At 35.1% G+C, this 21,095-nt stretch overlaps 1 protein-coding gene and 1 long non-coding RNA gene across 2 annotated transcripts in view; one reads left to right on the top strand and one right to left on the bottom strand.

The window, feature by feature from the left end:
* GPC5 (glypican 5) overlaps positions 1-21,095 on the bottom strand; it is a 1,402,048-nt gene that overhangs the window by 353,297 nt on the left and 1,027,656 nt on the right. The window lies entirely within an intron of this gene.
* On the top strand, positions 11,504-19,104 carry LOC122214174. The gene is made up of 3 exons (XR_006199771.1): positions 11,504-11,599; positions 12,419-12,537; positions 19,058-19,104. It is a non-coding gene; the product is annotated as an uncharacterized LOC122214174 (long non-coding RNA).

Genomic DNA, 21,095 nt, shown 5'->3' with positions numbered 1-21,095 from the left:
CGGTCACTCTTTTCAATAGGAAACACAAAGACAGCAAAAACCTTACTTCCCCCCCCCCTCCTATATAATTAGTAAGAATAAATTGATGGAAGAGGTACTGAATCTGGGGCAAAAAAAATACATTTTACATATTCCAAATATATTTGTAACATGTATTAAAGAAATGGGCTTTCAAAGCAATGATGTATTTTCTAAAGAAAATAGCTCTAAAGAGCTATTAAAGTATTTTCACCTAAACACATAATTTAATAGTCTCAATAGTTGCTGATGAAAGTAGATTAGCAATTATGGTTCCCATGCTACACACAAAAAACCCAATAAGGAAAAAAAAAGCAGTTCAAATGCTCATCCTTGACTCTTGGTACCTGAGCAAGGCAGGGCTAGAACACTTTATACTTTATTTAGCATCCCCTAACACATCATACTCTCTCTCCCAAACATTTTTTATCAGAAAGACTATTTATTTTTATAAATGCAATTGGCAATAAACACCATTAGCAAAAATCCACCCATTGTTATAGTGTGCATTATAAAAGTACAGAGGTTGAGTTCACTGGAAACTATGGTGTAGGTTTTAAGACCATGGACTTTCCCATAAGGCAAAGGTGGATTTCATCTTGTTACTATCACAAGCCAGCTGTGTGATCTATACCCATAGGTCATATAACTTATCCAATCTCAGATTTACATCAGTTTAACAGGAATTATCAAAGCATTTACTTATAACATTGTAGTGAAAATGAAATGGTATAGTGAGAGTGAATAGAAACACAAGGTCAGACACACTGTAAATGCTCAATAAATATTTACTCTTACTGGCTACTATTATGTAATATTAGTATATATTATGCCATTTCTTTCTTTTTCTCCTTTTGATTGAAATATAACATGCCAAGCGTAGAAATATAACCCTCCTGTCCCCCCGCCCGAGAGTATTAAGAAGAACATGAAGAACTGAAGGGATGCTTTGTTCATGAACTGGAATATTCAACACTGTCAGGTCAATTCTGGCTACACTGATCTACAGATTTAATGCAATCCCAAGCAAAATCAGAGAAGATGTTTTTACTTGTTTGTTAATTTTGTTAGGAAAATTGAATTAAATTTCTCATTTATGAAATACAAAGTTAACTAAGAATTGTGAAGACAATCTTTAAATGTAATAAAGTTGCAGAATTTATATATCTGATATAAAGATTTATTATTTATTTGACAGGAGTCAAAACAACATGTTTTTGGTGCAAATTTAGGGAAACAAGTCAGTGGAACAGAATAGAGTGCAGAGACAGACCTACAAATATTTAGTCATTTGACTGGAAGCAGATATGACCAACTGGATATGTTTAAAAATGTAAAATGAACCTTGATCTCTTATTTACAGGACCCAAAAAATGAATTTTATCTGGGTTTGTAGGCAGATGTGTGAAATATAAAGAAACTTAGAGAAAAAAGCATGGAAGGATATATTCATGATCTTGGGATGAGCAAGGACATTCTTCACAAACACTATCCATAAAGGAAAATGAATTAGACTTCATTAAAATTAAGAACTATTGTTCATGAAAAGGCACCATTAGGAAATATTAACAATATAATTCATATCTAAAATAAGAAAGATGTAGAACATCCAATAAAGTTGAGCAAAACGAATTTAACAGGCAGACCATCAAAAAAGAATATTCAAACAACTAATTCATTAACTTTATATCAATGTAATACATTGAAGATTTTGTTTCTTAAATTGCATATTTTCTTCCATCTAAGTTTAGGTTTTTAAATTATTATTCTCTCCATAAAAATAACATATTTGCTACATATTATTTCAAAAACACTAGAAAGTAATAGATACAAAACCATCCATCATGTCCACCTTGCCAAACACCATGGTAACTCACTAAGGATTCAACATCTACATTTTCCTGTACTATCTTACAGGTATTTAAGGAATATTTTAAAAATATATACTGTGGTTACTAACCTATTTTTATCATATTTTATTTTGTATTCAATGTTGTGACCTCAGAATTTCTCTATACTCTCCTATACACTCTATAAATATTATTTTAATAACACCACAATGCACCATATGCATATGTCCTTATTTACTTGAATCTTCATCTATTATTTCTAATATGAGGGTCAAAAAGTTTCCACGAGTGTTTCTGTAAGTCTCCACTTCTATGTTTTAAAACCAGCTTATTCTGGTTCAATGATGTCTGAAGGGAGCTTCATGAGTTGGAATTCCCTCTAAGCCACCCACCCTCTAAGCCACCCACCCTCTAAGTCATTCCCGTAAGCCTCCCAACCTCTAAACTTCACCTAACTGGACATAAGTAATCACTCCTTTACCTTCTGTTAAATAAGAAGTTCTTCCACCAAACATCCCTCCATTTTTCCTAATCAGTCGAATCCACTACTTTTGAACTGGTCCCATTGCAAATGCTCTGGCCCTTCCAGAAACAGGCTAGTCAAATCAACCAAATAACATACTCCATGTATTTGCAAATGGGTCAAATTTCATAAATATATACTACATCAACTTTAAATGCAATTATAAACAGCATTACTAAGTATCAGTGATAAAAAAGTAACTTAAATTTTCACAACCCCATCACCAAACACTAATATTTCTTTTGTAAAACAAGTTATATGCTATCTTTAATTCACAATTCTTGATTATACTTATCAGACTACTATTATCTTATTCATTTTTGTACTCATTTAACATCCTAACACATACTTCATTCAGTTGGAGAAATACTTAATAACTATTTTTATGTTTGTGTTACAAGACAAAGAGAGGGACACCTGGGTGGCTCAGTCGGTTCAGGGTCTGACTCTTGATTTCAGCTCAGGTCATGATCTCATGGTTCCTGAATTCAAGCCCCATGTGGGGCTCTGCACTGGCAGTGAGGATCCTGCTTGAGATTCTCTGCCTCTGTTTGTCTCGCACTTGTTCTCTCTCTCAAAATAAACCTTTTAAAAAAATAAGAAGAGAAAACTGCTACCTAACACTTTTGCCTAAAATGGCTTTCTTCAAATAGGCTGTCTTATTATTAGTGATGATGTTTTTTGTATTTGTATTGATTAATAGATATCAGCATCATGGAGAGTTTATTTTGTTTAATATGTTCCAACAAAATATTATTCTACAGCTACTAGAGTGTGACAAGGCCCCAATAATCCATACACTATTACATAATGAATATGAACATCAATGGTAATTAATCTAAAATAGATGATATAACATCCTTAAAATTGCACTCTGGGAGAAAAGATTTATTTCTATTATAATCTAGAAAAATCACCAAAGAATATCACTGTCAATCTCTTTCAAACCATTTAATTCTTTCTGATGTTTTTGCCTCTTTGACTAAAGACTAAATTTACACAGATGAACTAAGGAAATAAAGAATAGTAACTAATAACCAGCTCTGACATACATTCTTCCAAAAATCAATGGTTGGGCAAGAGAAAACAATACAGAAGATGTCATACAAATGTCATATGTAAAGGAAGTGGCGTACTTACTACGGTAAATAACAATGTTGAGTAACATTGTTGCTTAGATATTGGGGCAAAAAAGGGTATAAAAGAGGAAAATGAAGAAGGAAGGAAGGAAGATAGGTAAGTAGGAAGAAAGAGAAGAAAGAGAGGCAGGCAGAGATGGATGGAGAGATGGATGGATAGATGGCAGGAAGGAAGGAAGGGAGGAAGGGGGGAAAGAAGACTGGGGGTGGGGAAGGAAATGAAAAAGAAAGAAGGAAGGGGAAGGAGGGCAGGAATGGGAAAGGCTGGAGAGAAGACTAGATAATCCAATTTAAAATACAATAAACTGTGGTTGCTCTAAACAGACTCATTTGGGAAATAAGTTATTTGGTTAGCTAGCCTAGTATAATGGAATTAGCACCAGATTGGGAGTCGAAATATTTTAGTTATACTTCTAAATACATCACAAGCTGCCAGTGTAATTTTAGACAAATATCATGTTTTTTAATTTGAAAAACCTTGAGACTAGCATCTTTCTGGTCGTTTCCATCCTCAAAATCCTAGGCTTTCAAATATTTTCACAGTAGAGGACACATTACTTTAAGGAAAATAAGAAACGACTGAGACCGTATTCTCTTAAATAAGAGACATTTTGTCTTCATAATTGTCTGGACTTCTAAAATACCTTCCTTGTGCAACTCATGCAAACTTTGTATGTTAGGGTTTGTTTGACTACAGAGTTTGGAATGAGTTCCTCACTTGGTGTGTTCGCAATGAGGTGTGGAGATAGACGATATACTCATAGGCTGCCATGATTCTGACATTCATTACCAAAGATGTCGCTGTTTCTGATATCTGTGGAGAGCCGTAATGCACTAGTACATCTAAGAGACTGGTTGTAAACTTATATTAGGCAATCAGAGAGATGATGATAAACACTACTTGAAAGAAGCTAGTGACATGAACATATTTTACCAGATACCTGGAATACAAGAATTCAGATAAGCCCGTGCATATGTTTAGCTTTGGCAGTAGAATTTACACTCTGTGAGTTGATCAAATCACATAAAAATCAAGACTCCTTGAAGAAGTCAGTTGTCTACTTTTACTGATCACCTGAGCTATATGGGGCACTTAGAGCTGTCTTCAAAATGAAAAGTATTTATTTAAGCCTCAGATAAAAAGGTTGTTTTCAGACTCCTTTCAACAACAATTTCAATTATTCCCTGGCATGATAAATTTTCTTTCATAGATACTGTGCTGACACACTACTGTAAATCAGTACTTGAGAAATGCCTTAATTTTTTAACTTTGAAATAGGCATTCAGCTATTTGCATTTAAAAGACTGTGCACAAGTTGCTGAAACATAATGTAAATGAATACCTTTCTTCAGACTGCTTTGGAGATAGAATTTTAAATGTGATAGCTCTTGGAACACCCTTAATTGTAAGTCAAAAACAGAGAGACCTAAATCTTTTCAGAGCTAACAACCGTAACATACCTTGTTACATGTTTTCTCTGATAAGTAGGCACAAAGTAGATCTGGAAAATGCCAAGAGATAAAAACTTAAAAAGAATTATGCACACACACACACCCTCACACAAATTAGCCTGCATAACAAAGGTAAAAATACTACAATTTTATATGTTTGATTACAGATCAACATTAATCATTTTTCTATGATAAATAGACACCAAGTTCTGAAATTACACACACACACACACACACACACACACACACACACACACACACATATTCACACATATGCAGACACAAACTTTTTTTTAAGTAACTTTATACCAAGAGACTTTCTCCACATCATTAAATATTCTTCCAAACCAGGATATTAGTGATTACACCATATTATATTTGTAGATATGCTGTAATTTAAAAATTTCCCTGCCTGAGAACACATTTCAAATTTTTCTCATTAGAAATCATGCTAACATGAAAATCTTCTCATTGGAAACTTGTCATTGGAAATGTATCTGACATAAAAAGTTTGGTACTATGATCAAAGGAAATAAAAATGTTATATTGGGGGCACCTGGGTGTCTCAGTTCAGCATCTGACTCTTGATTTCAGCTCAGGTCGTGATCTCACAGTTAAAGGGATCAAGCCATACATCAGGCTCCATGCCTAGCATGGAGCTCTCTCTCTCAAAGTAAATAAATAAACTTAAAAAAAAAATAAAACCATCTCACAAAATTAAAACTAAACTAAAAACACTATATTGTACTATCTTGCTTAAAGAATAATAATAAACACTAGTGTATAAAAGACTCAGAGATCATGCATAGTAAGTCAGCTTACTGAACTTCATTTGGCACAAAGATATTCAAATGCACTTAATGTTAGTCTCTTTTCTATATAATAATTATAAATATCCTAGTGAGGCTTACTTTAAACCATTTAACTTATGCTCCGAAGTAACTGTAATTTAATGTTGGTAGTATAGCAAATTATGATGAATAGCTTTAATTGTATATTTAAAAGTCATGTTCACAAGCTTAAATCTGGATATCAGAATTAAGCATTTCTTGAAATGTATGAATGTCTCCTTAATATACTGATTACAAAGCAAAAAATAAAAATAAAAAAATATCCTAGTGATAATGTTAAGAGAAATAAGTCAGTCAGAAAAAGACAAATACCATATTTCTTTCATATGTAGCATTTAAGAAACAAAAGAGCAAATGAAAAAGAGAGCAAGAACAAAAAACAGCCTTTCAACTATAGAGAACAAACTGTTGGTTACCAGAAGGGAGGGGCTGGGGAGACCCGGTGAAATCGGGTCATGGGGATTAAGGGGAACACTTGTCGGATGAGCACAGGGTGATGTATGGAAGTATTGAATCACTGTACTGTACATCTGAAACCAATGTAACACTGCATGTCAACTACACTGGAATTAAAATTTTTAAAGAAGACAAAAAAATATCCTGGTGAGCTAATATCCATAAAAAAAACATTCTGGAAATTTCCCAGGAAATACATCAGCTCCTTACCATATTTTTGCAAATTTTCTTGCCTCTTTCCCCTTAATACATATTTTGTTTAAAATCACCATGATTATCATTCCTCCACCCTAGTGAGATGAGTCTTTCTACTGTACTCACACTTGCTATATACACTCATACTTTTGGTCATCGGTTCTACCTCTAATACACAAGTGGCAGGAAATGTGGCGTTTAAGTGTGAAAGCTGTAAAGGACAAAGCTCTTTGTTTTTTATGATCATGTTATCAGAAGAAACTGCCATTTGTCTTCATGTGTTCACTCCCACTTTGCCTCAAGCCCTTTTGTTGCTGTTCTGTAGGAGATTAGAGCGCTGATGTGTGTGTGTGTGTGTGTGTGTGTGTGTGTGTGTGTGTGTGTGTACATATGTATGATTAATACAGGATATACAGGGAGAAACGATGGTTTGACTACAATTTTCTTCTGCTCTGAGTGCTCATACTTCCTAAAATCACCCAGCACAGTACATGCTAGTAAGCTCAGTGTACCTGACAAACTGATTTCATCTCTCTGAATTTCTCCTTCCACACCTATAAGCAACTTGAAGACAGACACAGGATTACTTTCTTTCTTTTCCTGCACGCTCTTCTGCAGAACCTGCTCTCTCTACAGCAATACGTGCCATATGACCCTCCCCACCCAAGTTTGCCTGGCTGGAGAAGAAGTGAACTCCTCACTCCAATCCAGGCAATCCATTTTCCAGTGAATAAAAATTCGATTTCTTCTCTTTAAAATATCATCTAGAAAACTTAGAAACCAGAGTCAGTTATGAGTAGGCACTTGAAAAGACGTATGAAAAGGCAGTCCTGAAACCGTATCATGGCAAACCAAAGCAGTGCGAGGAGATAAGCTGTTGGCAAAGAGGGCATGGATGAATTGACAAGATTGATTGGTTAGGAAAAAGAAATGCAGACATGAAAAACAAACGACCCAAGTAGGAATGATGAGGAGAGTAGCCACTAGTTTTCATTATCTTCCCGTTTCCCCCCTTGGCACTCTATGAGGCCCATCTATATTCCTGGCCATAGGAGTTCATGCTGTTTCCCAGAAGTATTCAATAGCAACCCTTTGAAACTACTTTAATGTAAATAGGTTTCTAATCTTTGCAATTTCGACTAGAACTCTACCAATATCTTATCTGACTTTGTAGCCTTAGATTCTAGCACAGAACAGAAGGATTTAATCACAGATTGAGAACAGGACTGGAGGCATAGGTAGCTTTGGATAGTCAGTTGAAAAACTAACATGGAGTATGTCCTTAAATCTCTGGACATGGATATATTTCCCTGTCCTATCATCCTTTAACAGTTATTTATTATACCATATATTTGTACCTTTGATTATGTTCTATTTTGTACTGTTTATTATTTCACATCCAAAATGCACAACTCATTTTGAAATGTAATTATACACTGTTTTACATCTAGTTCATATTTGGTTTCCTCTACTACTTGTAACTTCTGAGTATAGGGAATACATTCTATTCTTATATTTTCCATATATTAAGTGCTCTCTAAAAGTTAATTGAATTCACAGTTTTGTGGTAGAGAGGGTCCAGAATTCTCACACCTTACTAACTTCCCATTTTCTATCCAATACAATTTTGTAATGATTCCATCTCTCAATGAAGAATGTTATGAAACATACATAGATGTTATATATGAAGAAAGCAACCTTAGTAGATGTCGTTACGAGGCAGAATGCACATCAAACAAGTGCTCACATGTCACCAAGCACTCTACCTTGCCCAAGTTTTTTGTTGCTGTTCTCCGGTCTCTGTTATTCCAGCCATGAGAAAGGAAAATGACATAGGACAAAACTACATTCCAAGGAAAGCCACACTCATCACTTAGTGTCAACACCCAAGTAGTACCAGGGAAAGTAAGATTACAGAGAAAACTAACAATCATGGTTTTGCCATTGCAAATCTAATTTGCATAGAAAGATTTTATTGGTAAGAAAAGCAACTTCAATCTTAGATATTCTCCATACACCATGAAAAAGATGTGGGGTGGGTAGAGGAGGAGAGGAATGGAGAAGGAGGTAAAGGAGGAGGGGAAGAAGGAAGGAGGAAAGAAGGAAGGGAGAAGGAAGAGGAATAAGAAGGAAAAAAAGAAGATGGAGGAAGAAGGAAGGAGAAAAAAGAACAGATTCTTCCCTATCCTAATTGTCCATTATTTCTACTTTGCCCTATCTGGTCTTTTAACTCTTATTAGGCAAGGACTTCAACATCAGAATGTATTTCTCTTTCTGATGAAAATCTACCAATGATATCTTTTGAAATAAATATCTCGCATAGTTAAGCCTCTGGAATTGGTGTTTCTACTAAGCATACATTAAAACAAGACTAAGAAATGAGAGCACAGCTGTTTAAAATTACTACTGAGATACTTTTCTTATCTAACAAATGTTTACAGTAATACTCAAAGCCATTGATAACGACTGGTTTCATCATGACATGCTAGCTTCCTTCTTTCTATGTTGAAACATAACAGTGTAAGTAAATTTTTTCATAATAAGTAACTCAATTAGTGTAAATAAATATGTTTTGATGGGAATTATAATGAAGACAGAATGCGAAGATATGGGAAAAAGCAAAGTATTGAAAGGACATTTGATAACATATCAAGATAACATCACTACCTATTTTATGTCAAACAAATGAACTTACGGTATTAACACAATGTTATTAAACAAATGCCTATGTTCTTAGAGCATATAGTAAGAAGTGACAGTCAAATTTAAATTTTATATATAATCCGTATTTTATAAAAAGTTATCTTTAAAGCAAAATTATGTATATTGAAATCCTTTTTCCTTCCCTATGGATTTTGCAGTGAAATTTAAAATAAATTCTTAGGATACAATAAATATTAACAAAGAGTGGACAAACACAAAATTTCATTTATAGTGAAGAAGGTATCTTTTTTGATAAAGTAGTAATAATTACTTCCAAATTTGTCATAAAATTTGAATGTCATGTAGAAAGGGTTATGCTAATACTTCCCAGAATAACTTAGTTCTAAAGAGGAAAGTATCAGCTTAGCTAACTTGAATCTTGGTATCTACCTAAGCCCCATACTGTTCTGATAATTTATAACTTTGCTATATGTTCTTTCACATATAAAGGATGTGGTATTTTAGATTTAAAATGGTTTACAGGGATGCAAAAGAAAGTGAAACAAGAATATTAAATAAGGAGTCTTAAAAATGTAATAATCAGTGATTAAGGACCAGTGACTAGGTCTGAACCCCCAAGTGAAAGTAACCTTGAGTCTTCATACAGGTGTGTCATTTCCATAATTATAAAACAACTCCCTGGGGAATCCAGATTCAGAGAACAGAAAATGAAGAAGGGAGAGATTAGACCACTAGTTTGTTTTCTTTTGTTTTGTTTGTTTGTTTGTTTGTTTGTTTTTTGGATCCTCTGAGAGATGATGAAAGGAATTGGAGCAAGCCTGAGAAAATTCTATTTGGAGTCCCCACATGCAGGGGTTTTTGTTGTTGTTGTTGTTGTTGTTGTTGTTGTTGTTCCTTTGGGACTTAGTAACCTAAATTTAGGTATTGTTATACTCTTTGACACTAGTGACTCTGTTCCATTAATCATGGACCACTTATCTTGCATCATATTCCCTCTTGTCAATACCTAGATGTGTCACATCAAATATTTTTATTTAATGTCATTGCCTATCCATAGAAAATAAGTTCAATAAAAGTAGAGATTTGTAGTTTTTTTTTTTCATTTAGATTATTACCATTGCCTGGTTCATAGCTGGTGTGTAATACATACTGATTGAATAAATGAATGAATGCATACATGAATGCATGGGTTATGTGTGTGAATGTCTTATTGAGGCCAAAAGGCTAAATCACAGCCTTGTGGATAGGAGTTTCCTCCAAAAGAAATTGCCATTTGCAGTATCATTTTGGGAACTGTGTCAATTCTGAGACATCAGGTGAGGACTGAGAACACTGGGCAATAGAAACATTCTCTTCTCCTGGGAAGTCAAGGATGTGTTTTTATATTGAGACTGGAGTCAATGGGTATAGAGGATGAGCCATCTGCCTTTAATTAAAGGCAGTCCCAGAGTGAGAGAAAGAAGCAGCCACATAAAAATGTCTAAAGTGGATCTGGGAAAGTGGAAGAGTTGACAGGTAATATAGTGTCACTGTACTATCCGATGTCCCAAATTTCATTACATTCAAATGAAAAATGTCAATCTGATCCCATTTGGGCTGTGGGAATGATAAACATGTCTCTACCTGTCGTTAGGGCAACATAATACATAAAAAAATATCAGTGTATCCTCCCTGCCATGAAACCAGAGTGGTGGTCACTAGGAGTGAACGTTAGTACTAGAAGAAGGGCAGCCTTTGTTGATGACAGAGACAACTGAATCCTGCAATGGAAAAGGAACAGAGGAGATGGGAGATGGTTCTTTAATTCCAGAAAGGTAGAGCACACACAGCAGGTATTAGTTTCTGGAAATATCTGATAAGAGAGATCATAGTCTCTGATATATGTATGCACAGAAATAAAAAATATTAAAATATATAAATACACCTTATTTTCCATAACCCAATATAGAGTATTTTACAACTAGTGATTAATTCAATATCTGAGCACCTATTAGCTTCAAATACCTAAAACCTCTTTTAACAATATCATTCCTAAAGTTAATTTTTTATCAAATAGGTAGGATTCTTTGAAGTTGAAACCAAGTAATACTGTGGACCTTTCATAAGAATTTATCATTTGTGAGAGTAGGTAAAGAATATAAGCTTTGGCTTCAGAAAATTCTGCCAAGTTTCAACATCTAGGGCATGGTACAACCAGAGTAAAGAATTTTCTGAGGTCATAATGGCAGCACTCTGTCAGAATGTGCTGATTATTTAGGTATTTATAATGTCCGCAAAGTAGTTTGGACTTTTGGGATAGGAAAAGATAACAATTCAACGATTTCAGCTGGAAGTGACAGGATCACCTGTGCCTTTCAAAAGATCACTCAGGACTCTATGTGGAGATCCTAGAAGACATACAGAGGAAGATCATCACTTAGGTGGATGGTTTGTCAAGCTTGATTGGAAAGAGTAAGGGTCTAAAATAAAACACTAACAGGAAATACACACGAGTGTGTGAATGTGTGAGATGTTAAAAAAGAATGATGGAGAGCCTTTATTCATACATAAGAGACATGACATTAGTGCCTGAACAAGCAAGAGAAAAAACACGACTCACATATTTGGTCCAAGCTATTAATCTTCAACAGCAGAGTTAATGCCCTGGGTCTATCAAACCCTTTCCCTCCTGGGTACACAGATGGTCTACATTTTCCAGGTTTCCATGTTGTTGTCTAAGGCCCCAGGAATGAATTCTACCCAAAAATACTGGACGGAAATATGTACTCCTTTTTTTTTTGGTACTGCTTTTTTGTACTGCCACCTGGCTGCACCCAGAAAATGCAGGGAGCTGAGGTCAAAGAATGGGTATAAGAGTCACTAGTTGAGTTCTTGAAAAAATGCAGAGACCTGAGCCCTCCCTTCTATCCTGCCCTCACTCCACATGACCTCAATTGGACTCACTCAAGTGTGAAACAACAACAACAACAACAACAACAACAACAACAACAACAACAGCACTTTCTTGTGTTAAAGCCTCTAAAATTTTATTCTGTGTTGTATTATAATTCACCTACCTCTCTAAGTGTTCTTCTAGTTCCCTAATGATTAGAGACTAGAGATGAATTTTAGAAGGCTGTTACACATTATTTGTAACATACTATCAATTTTCAATGCTTTATATGAGCATCCAGTTCTTACCCACAGTATGGACATATTTTTTTAAATTATCTTGTTTGTTGTTGTCTTTATAAAATTCTGAGTTAAAAATTTCTTGTGTATACCATTTAGGAGGAATATATGAATAAGGTGAATCCAGCTAAAAACTGCAATCAGAATTCTGGAAGCAGAAGTGGGCAGAGCAGCGAAACAGCAGGTTACTTGCCTGCTGGTTATATTCCTGTACTCTAGTAAGTCACCTAGAGACAGTTACTATTCTTTTTGATGTATTTTTGTAACTTATTTGATTTGTTGTTGGTTTTGTTAAAATTCTTACATTATTTGTTAGTTTGATGTTTATAAAATATTTTATTATTAGACCTTAAGTAATATGCCATAGTATCTCGTTTTCTGTGTATGATCGCGTTTGAGGTAATTATTTGCTGCAATTTAGTCTTTGATTACTCTTAACGTGAAGCCTCTTTTAGTAGATCTAATTTAAGATCCATTCTTTTGTTTATTTTTTTTAATGTTTATTTGAGAGAGAGAGAGAGAGAGAGAGAGAGAGAGAGAGAGAGAGAAAACACAGATTATGAGTGGGGAGGGTCATAGAGAGGGAGACACAGAATCCAAAGCGGGCTCCAGGCTCTGAGCTGTCAGCACAGAGCCTGATGTGGGGCTCAAACTCAAATGGTGAGATCAGACCTGAGCCAAAGTCAGTCGCTTAACTGATTTAGCCCCTAAGATCCATTCTAATTGCCATACTGATTCCATGCAAACTATTGATGCAAGTAAGACTCCTTGCACTGAGAATTTTAAACTATTACTCAAAGGTAAAATTTCAACTGCTGAATAGCCCAACCTGCATCACACATATTTTCCACTAACAATCCAATATTTTTAACCCTTGTTATTTTATTAAGTATTCTAAAAATCAAGTGTCATTTCATCTCAAATTTCTTATTTTCAAGAACATGCAAATATAACTGGCAGAGAATGATTTGCAGAATTAACAGTAGTACAGTAGTAATTCAGTACCTACCACTTAAATCAAAAATTACTTCTTCAGGTTTTCAGTTTCTATCATGCAAAAGGCACAAGTTGTAAGTTTCATAATTACTAACAAGTACATATTTCAAGAAAATAGTCTAACTCTATTTCATAAAAATTTTATTAAATATGTGTACCCTATTAAGACTTATTTTTATGACATATTTGAAATACCATTAAAAAGAGCTGAGACTTTCAACTCTGTCTGACTGAAGAACACCTACCACATATATTAGCTTGTTAAATTAAATTTAATATTTATGTAAAAAATTTTTTTAATGTTTTTTATTTCTTTTTGAAGGAGAGAGAGAGAGACAGAGCATGAGTGGGGGGGGGGGGGGGGAGAGAGAGGGAGACGCAGAATCTGCAGCAGGCTCCAGGCTCTGAGCTGTCAGCACAGAGCCCGACGTGGGGCTCGAACCCACGAACTATGAGATCATGACCTGAACTGAAGTCGGACGCTTAACCAACTGAGCCACCCAGGTGCCCCACAGTTTTAAAAGTTCTTTTCCTAAGCATACACATTAAGCATTTACTGAAGGTGGCAAGTCAATTTAGTATTTTGTTAAATCACTTCATCAAAAATATAGTGTTTAATAAATCCTTTAAATTTTGAAAGGTGCAAAAATGCTTACTTAATTCCAATAGTTATGTTATCATTTAGAGACAGAGATGCTAGTAATTAATGGATTTTATATCACAGTGAAAAAAGAAACCTGTAATTGAAATTCTGGATTGACTATTATAAAAATGGACTCAGTATAGGGTTCTCAAAGTTTCCTTTATAAAGTAGCTATGAAAGCTAAGCCAATTTTTATTCCAAATGGCAATGACTTACATCAGTCAATAGGATCTGGTTGGCCAAAATTCTCTCTTCCAAAGTTTATAGAAATGTGGCCAAATGCTAATAATTCCCAGAAAAATTAAGAAATAAGAATGAGTGAGAATGGTGGCAGATTTAGTATAGCCCTCCGAACTAAAATGTGTGATGTTTTACAGTTTTTGTAGAATCTCAAAATTGCACTATAGATCATACAGCCTTCTTTTATTGGTTGCCACTTTAGTGTTTAACTCTCTATTGGTTAACAGTCTGGGAATACATGGACATTTCAGTTAACTCAATCCTTTTTCTTCTTCTTTTTTTAACGTTTGTTTGTTTGTTGAGAGAGAAAGCATGAACAGGGAAGGGCCAGACAGACAGGGAGACACAGAATCTGAAGCAGGCTTCAGGCTCTGAGCTGTCAGCACAGAGCCCTATGTGGCGCTCTAACCCACAGTGAGATCATGACCTGAGCTCAAGTAGGATACTTAATTGAACGAGCCATCCAGGTGCCGCTAACAAAATCCTTTTTCTAAGTTTCAAATTAGCGTGGCAATCAATAAGAATTTAATTTTTATACTCAAAATTATCATTGAATGATTTGATAGTGAAATACCAGTAGATATCACCTTCTAGCAGTTAACCATTTCCATTAAATTTAAAGGGAAAATGAGTTATATCACAGCTAGGTCATATTGAAGTATATTCTTTACCCATGTTTCCCCCAATTTGTGGCTCAAAATGAGTAATTTTCTTCACATTCAAGAAGCTAAACTAGGACTTATTAATCAAATGAGAAAAAATCAAGTAATTTAGTCTCATAGAAGTAATGTATTTGAAGACCTAAAGGTCTTAGCAGGAGCCATTTTAGTGTTCTGGTGGAAGTGACTGCAACAAGTTCTGTTGAATTTAATGGTATTGAGATAGCAAGTTTATAAACTGAGCTGTTTCGTCTCCTTCAGGCAAAATGATAAAACAGCTGTGAATCATATTCTATCTCCACCTCTTTCCCCACCACCCATTTTCTTTGTGTCACTCTACCTGGGATCTCCTGCCTACCACTCAAATAATTCTGCTCTTTCCAGGCTTGCCAATGACCTCCATTTTCCCAGATGCGGTGGTCATTCCTTGGTCCTCATATTATTTACGTATTTTTTAAATGTTTATTTAATTTTTATTCATTTATCTTGAGAAAGAGAGAGAGGCAGAAAGAGAATCCAAAGCAGGCTCTGCACTGCCAGCTGAGAGCCCAATGAGGGGCTCAATCTCAAAAAACTGTGAGATTGTGACCTGAGCTGAAATCGAGAGTTGGACACTTAACCACCCAGGTGTCCTGTCTCCATTTTTAACAGTCCTCTCTGTAGTATCCCACATGAATCTTTCCCCCTCTTTGAATCACACATTGCTACTGACTTCTATATCATATTCTCCTGTCTCACTTTGCTAGTTTTTCCTCTTCCAATGGACCTGTAAATGTGGTAATGCTCTTAGTGTCCTCAAGCTCTGTAACAAAACTATAGGCTGAGAGGCTTAAACAGCAAGTATTAATTTTTCATAATTCTGGATCTGAAAAGTCCCAGATCAGGGTACCAATATGGTGTAGTTCTGGTGACAACCCTCCTCCTAGGTCCCTCATATGGCAGAGAGAGGGAAAGCAGAAAGAGAGAGGGCTTTGTAAGGGCATTCACTTTATCACGAGGGCTCTGCTCTCATGACGTAATTATTACCTCCCAAAGTCCCCACTTTCAAATGGCATCGTGTTAGGTCTTCAACATGTGAATTTGGGGAAAGTGGTATATACAAAATTAAGTACATAGCATGCCATGCTTTGAAGTCTCCTTATTTTCTTTGCTAGTATTTTCTTTTCACACAATTTCATCTTTTCTAGGGATCTTTATGTTTAAATGTTTACTCTAAATTTATGAGTCTAGCCCTGACCTTTTACTTAACTCCAGAATTATATACCTAATTACTTTAAATGTAACAAAGCCAAACAGATCTCTGGTTAAGTTCCTCTTATCCTTATTCCTCTTATCTGGTTTGTCCCTTATCCACACTTTTGCATCTCATTCACAGGTATAGTCATACATCCAGTCATACTTACACCAAAAGCATAAGAATTATAATTATTAAAAACAGAAACACTGTACTATATGGTAATTCCATTACTGGGTACTTACCCAAAGAAAACAAAAACAGTAATTCAAAAAGATATACATACTCCTATATTTACTGTAGCATTGCCTCTAATAGCTGAGATATGGATGCAATCTCAATGTCCATCAATAGATGAATGGATAAAGGAGATGAAATATTACTTGGCCATAAAAAAGGATGATATCTTGCCTTTTTTGACAATAGGGATGGACCTAGAAGGTAATATGCTAAGTGAAATGAGTCAAAGACACCATATGTTTTGTTATATGTGGAATCTAAAAACAACAAATGGACAAAGAAACCAACATAAAAGACAGACTCTTAAATACAGAGAACAAACTAATAGTCTTCAGAGAGGAGATATATGGGGGATGTGTGAAAGAGGGTGACTGCATTTACTAATGGTGATCACTGAGTAATATACAGAATCAACATGTTGTACACCTAAAACTACTATAACATTGTGTATTAATCACACCTCAATTTTTAAGAAGTTACGTAATTCCTAGATTGCTATCATGTTTCACACTCAACTTATTGAGATGTCTTAGCAATTCTAAATCCAAAATGCATTCTAAATCTCTCCAATATGTCCGCAATTATTATATTACCTCCTTACTTTAATACTATCTCCAGAATCCTAATAACTGTGGTCTGCTATCTGGTCTTATTATTTCAGTTGCTTCCTAGGATCCATCTTCAAATATCCAAAATGCAAAAGCTAAATATCCCAAATATCCAAAAAGACTAACAGGCCTAATTAGATCCCTTGATGCCCCTCTCTAACACGCTCTTATGTCTTATTATTTATACTTTAAATAAAAGCAACACTTCTTACCCTGGACAAAAAGGCCCATGTGATCTTGCCTGTGCTCACCTGACTTTTCTTATCTTCCCCATGCACACATCTTTCGCTCACACTGGATTTCTTTCTGTTCTTCAGATACATCAAATCACATTCCTGTTTTGGGGTCTTCACACCAGCTCTAGAGCTATTGAGTGCCTAGAACACTCGGACCCCAGATTATGACAGAGAACAATTTTCTTAGCACTCAACTCTCAGAGTACCGTACCTTTTAAGGGAGTCTTCAACTGATTACCAAGTCTAAAATTGGCCTGAGGTCAACACTGACATACGTTTTTTATCTTTCTTTTATCTTCATTTTGACCCTTAATTATCTATCTTTTTTTTTTTTTTTTTTTTTACATATTTGCATGTTTGTTGTGCCACAATGCTGTAATCAAAGACTTGGAACACTGCCTGGACCATATACATACACACACACAAAAAAAAACGTTGAATGAAGAAACATATGTTTATTGTATACCAACTGGAAAACATGAAATCAAGTGACCATTCTTGTGTTTTTTACAGTAACATTTAAAGTAAGAGATACTTGAGATGTTTATATAATGGAGGGGAAAGTGGGAAGCAAGAAGTTAAAGATTTGGGAAAGGACAATGGTAAGTGACAGAGCATGCATGTAGTAAGGAGGCATTCAACAATTAGCACTGGAAACAACTGTACATTTCTTCGTGGGACTCAGAAAGAGGTAGATAAGGAAGAGTTTCAGTAGAGAGGAGTATATGTTTGTCAACACTGTGATCAGAGCAAATTCCCAGCAGGAGAAACTAGTGCCAGAACTGTTCTCCATGCTGTCTTGCCATGCTCCCTATTTGGGAACTAAGAGGCCAGACTCAAAGAGGGAACAAGGAGAAGAGAAAACATCAAAGCCATGTCTTCTCTGGTGAGATATCAACCTTATGTTTTACAGTAGTCTGTTTGGAGATTTAATTAAATATGTCGGTTGGAGTCTCTGTTTTATTTCCAACCAGGTAGACATTGAGAGACACTTCAATTTCCGCCCTTGTATCTATACTATAGTTTCCTCTTTTCATACAATTATTACTGTCACCCAAAGTATCTTTAGCTTTTATCTTCAATTCTGACTATTATCAAATGCATATACACTTTTGAATCTATCTACTTCTGATTCATTTTGATACTCCTGGTTTCTTCCCTGTATTAAATGCAATCTTCAAGAGGTAATCCATATGCTCACTTGACTCACTAAAAATCTGACCTTTTTTTAATCCACTGTTTGTAGTTCAGAGTACTATGATCGACCAAAATCCCTTCACTGTGTAATTTCCATTGAAAAGATACTAGCGATTAAAGAAGAAAAAGAACTCACCAGCAATTAGCAAGCAATAGGTCAAACAGAAGTCATCACCATGAAACGTTTGAAGAAAATAGATGGTAGGGTTGTTGCGACTGTGCAGAATTAATCACAATAATGCATCTTCAAATGGAATGGTCTTTCAGTCACAACTGCCTTAATAACCATTTGCATTTAAAGATAGCACAAAATTGAATGCATAAGCTTGTTTCTCTTGCTTGGCAAGTCCTACTAAACCTTGCTTTATTTTTCAGTACACTTAGAAACTCAGCATGGATCATTATTTGCAGTAAGAAGGGATTTAAAAGGTTTTCAATATTACTCATCCTTATATTTCTTGTGTTGAGATAGTATTTGCCCAATATCTGCTTCTGGACCATGTATTTACCTCACAAACTCTTATATTTAAAAATGAAGTGGTCATCACTGATGTCTACCTGGGGGCTGTGGTCACGAAATCCAAAGCAAATACAAGTTTGCCTCAATAGCTGCTTTAAGCTCCACATCAATGATCAAGCCACAATAACCAATCTACCATTTGACTTCTCTTTGCTCTTCTGATAGGCTCTCAGTGGAAGAAACTGGTGTCACTACAAATTAGAAGAGGTAGAGGAAACTTGAATCTGACTTTACAAAAACAGCTAACAAACTTCTTACTCTTTTGATTATACATGGAAGTATGAGATGTATATAAATGCATATATGCTATTAAATTTCATTGCTAAAATAGTCAATGTCTTAGTATTAGTTCTGTTCAAAGAAAATTACTAGGATACTGCTTCACCTTGTAAAATTCTGAACAAGAGGTTCCAGAATCATCTAAGGGTACAGTTTTTTCCCTACAGAAACTGCACTGTCTATAAGTTTTGATAGATTATAACTGCTACTTATCAAGTAATTTAAAAACCTACCATTTATCACGTAACAAGTCTCACATAGATCATCACACTCAATTTCCCAGAACACCTTAGAAAGTTAGATACCATTGTCAACATTTTATAGATGTAGAAACTAAGGGTCATAAAGGTGAGATGAATGGCCTAAGTTTGCATATCGAGTGAGTCTTTTTTTAATGTTTATTTTTGACAGGGAGAGAGGGACAGCACAAACAGAGAAGGGACAAGGAGAGAGGGAGACAGAGGATCTGAAGCAGACTCCACACTAACAGCATCAAGCACAATGCGGGGCTGAACCCACAAACTGTAAGATCATGACCTGATCTGAAGTAGGACATTTAACTGACTAAGCCACCCAGCTGTGCCTCAAGTTAGTCTTAAATCCATTCTGACTGACGCTAATATTTATTATTTTAATCATAACACTATATTGATAATGCTGCTATTGTTAACTATTCTCTATTGTCACTTAATATTTAAATTCTTCACAGGGTTGTGGACAATTTAGCAGTTTTTTTTTTTTTTAATTTTTTTTTTCAACGTTTTTTATTTATTTTTGGGACAGAGAGAGACAGAGCATGAACAGGGGAGGGGCAGAGAGAGAGGGAGACACAGAATCGGAAACAGGCTCCAGGCTCCGAGCCATCAGCCCAGAGCCTGACGCGGGGCTCGAACTCACAGACCACGAGATCGTGACCTGGCTGAAGTCGGACGCTTAACCGACTGCGCCACCCAGGCGCCCCCAATTTAGCAGTTTTAAATGATACAACTGGCATGTATAAGGTTTATACCCCCAAATGATAAAATTCTATCATTCTGCTTAGATCTCCAAATTTTGTTAAAAATAGACCCTGTACTTCTAACAAATATACAGTTATTTATTTGTAAATTATGTGAAATATGTTACTGTAGTAACATCTTATATGCATTTCAAAACTTACACAAACAAAATTAAACAAGATAATATAAACTATATTACTTTAAAAATACATTTTATTGGGGCACTTGGGTGTCTCGGTTGAGCATCTGACTCTTGCTTTCAGCTCAAGTCATTATCTCACAGTTCAGTGGGTTTGAGCCCCACATTAGACTCTGTGCTGGCTTTGCAGAGCCTGCTTGGGATTCTCTCTCTCTCTCTCTCTCTCTCTCTCTGACCCTCCCCCACTCACACCGTCTGTCTCTCGTAAAAATAAATAAATAAAAATAAAAGTAAATTTAATCTCCTTTGGTAAATTATATTTTTGTTCTATTGAAAGAAAAATATTCTTAAATACTTTTAAGTTTTGGTTTATTTTTAATCACACATAGTGATTTAGAAGCCTGGTTCTAACGTTGGTTTACTCTGCTCTCTAGTTTTACCAGCCATCATAACTGAAAGAAGTGCCTTACAAAAATCTTAATTCAAATCAAAGGACTAAATTATAGACTATACTGATAAATATTGATACTATGATACAAAGGATTTTGTTGAGCTATGGCTGGTTGATTTCCATCTTTCCTAATATTAGATTTTCTTATAAAGTAATCATTTAATATTTATCATGGTATTTATTTGGAAGGTCAAGAAATTTGTGATTCTCAAGCAATTGAGAAAAGTTTGCTTCCATGTATTTGAACTTGTGGAGATCTAATAATTTTTGTTTTGATGAAAACACATTGATTGTAATTACAAAATCAAATGCTTTATTGATGAAAACTTTTAAAAA

This window comes from Panthera leo, chromosome A1 (assembly GCF_018350215.1).
Source record: "Panthera leo isolate Ple1 chromosome A1, P.leo_Ple1_pat1.1, whole genome shotgun sequence".
Classification (NCBI taxonomy): Eukaryota; Metazoa; Chordata; class Mammalia; order Carnivora; family Felidae; genus Panthera; species Panthera leo.
Note: the sequence above shows the minus strand (reverse complement) of the source record. Positions and strands in the feature narration are given on the sequence as shown.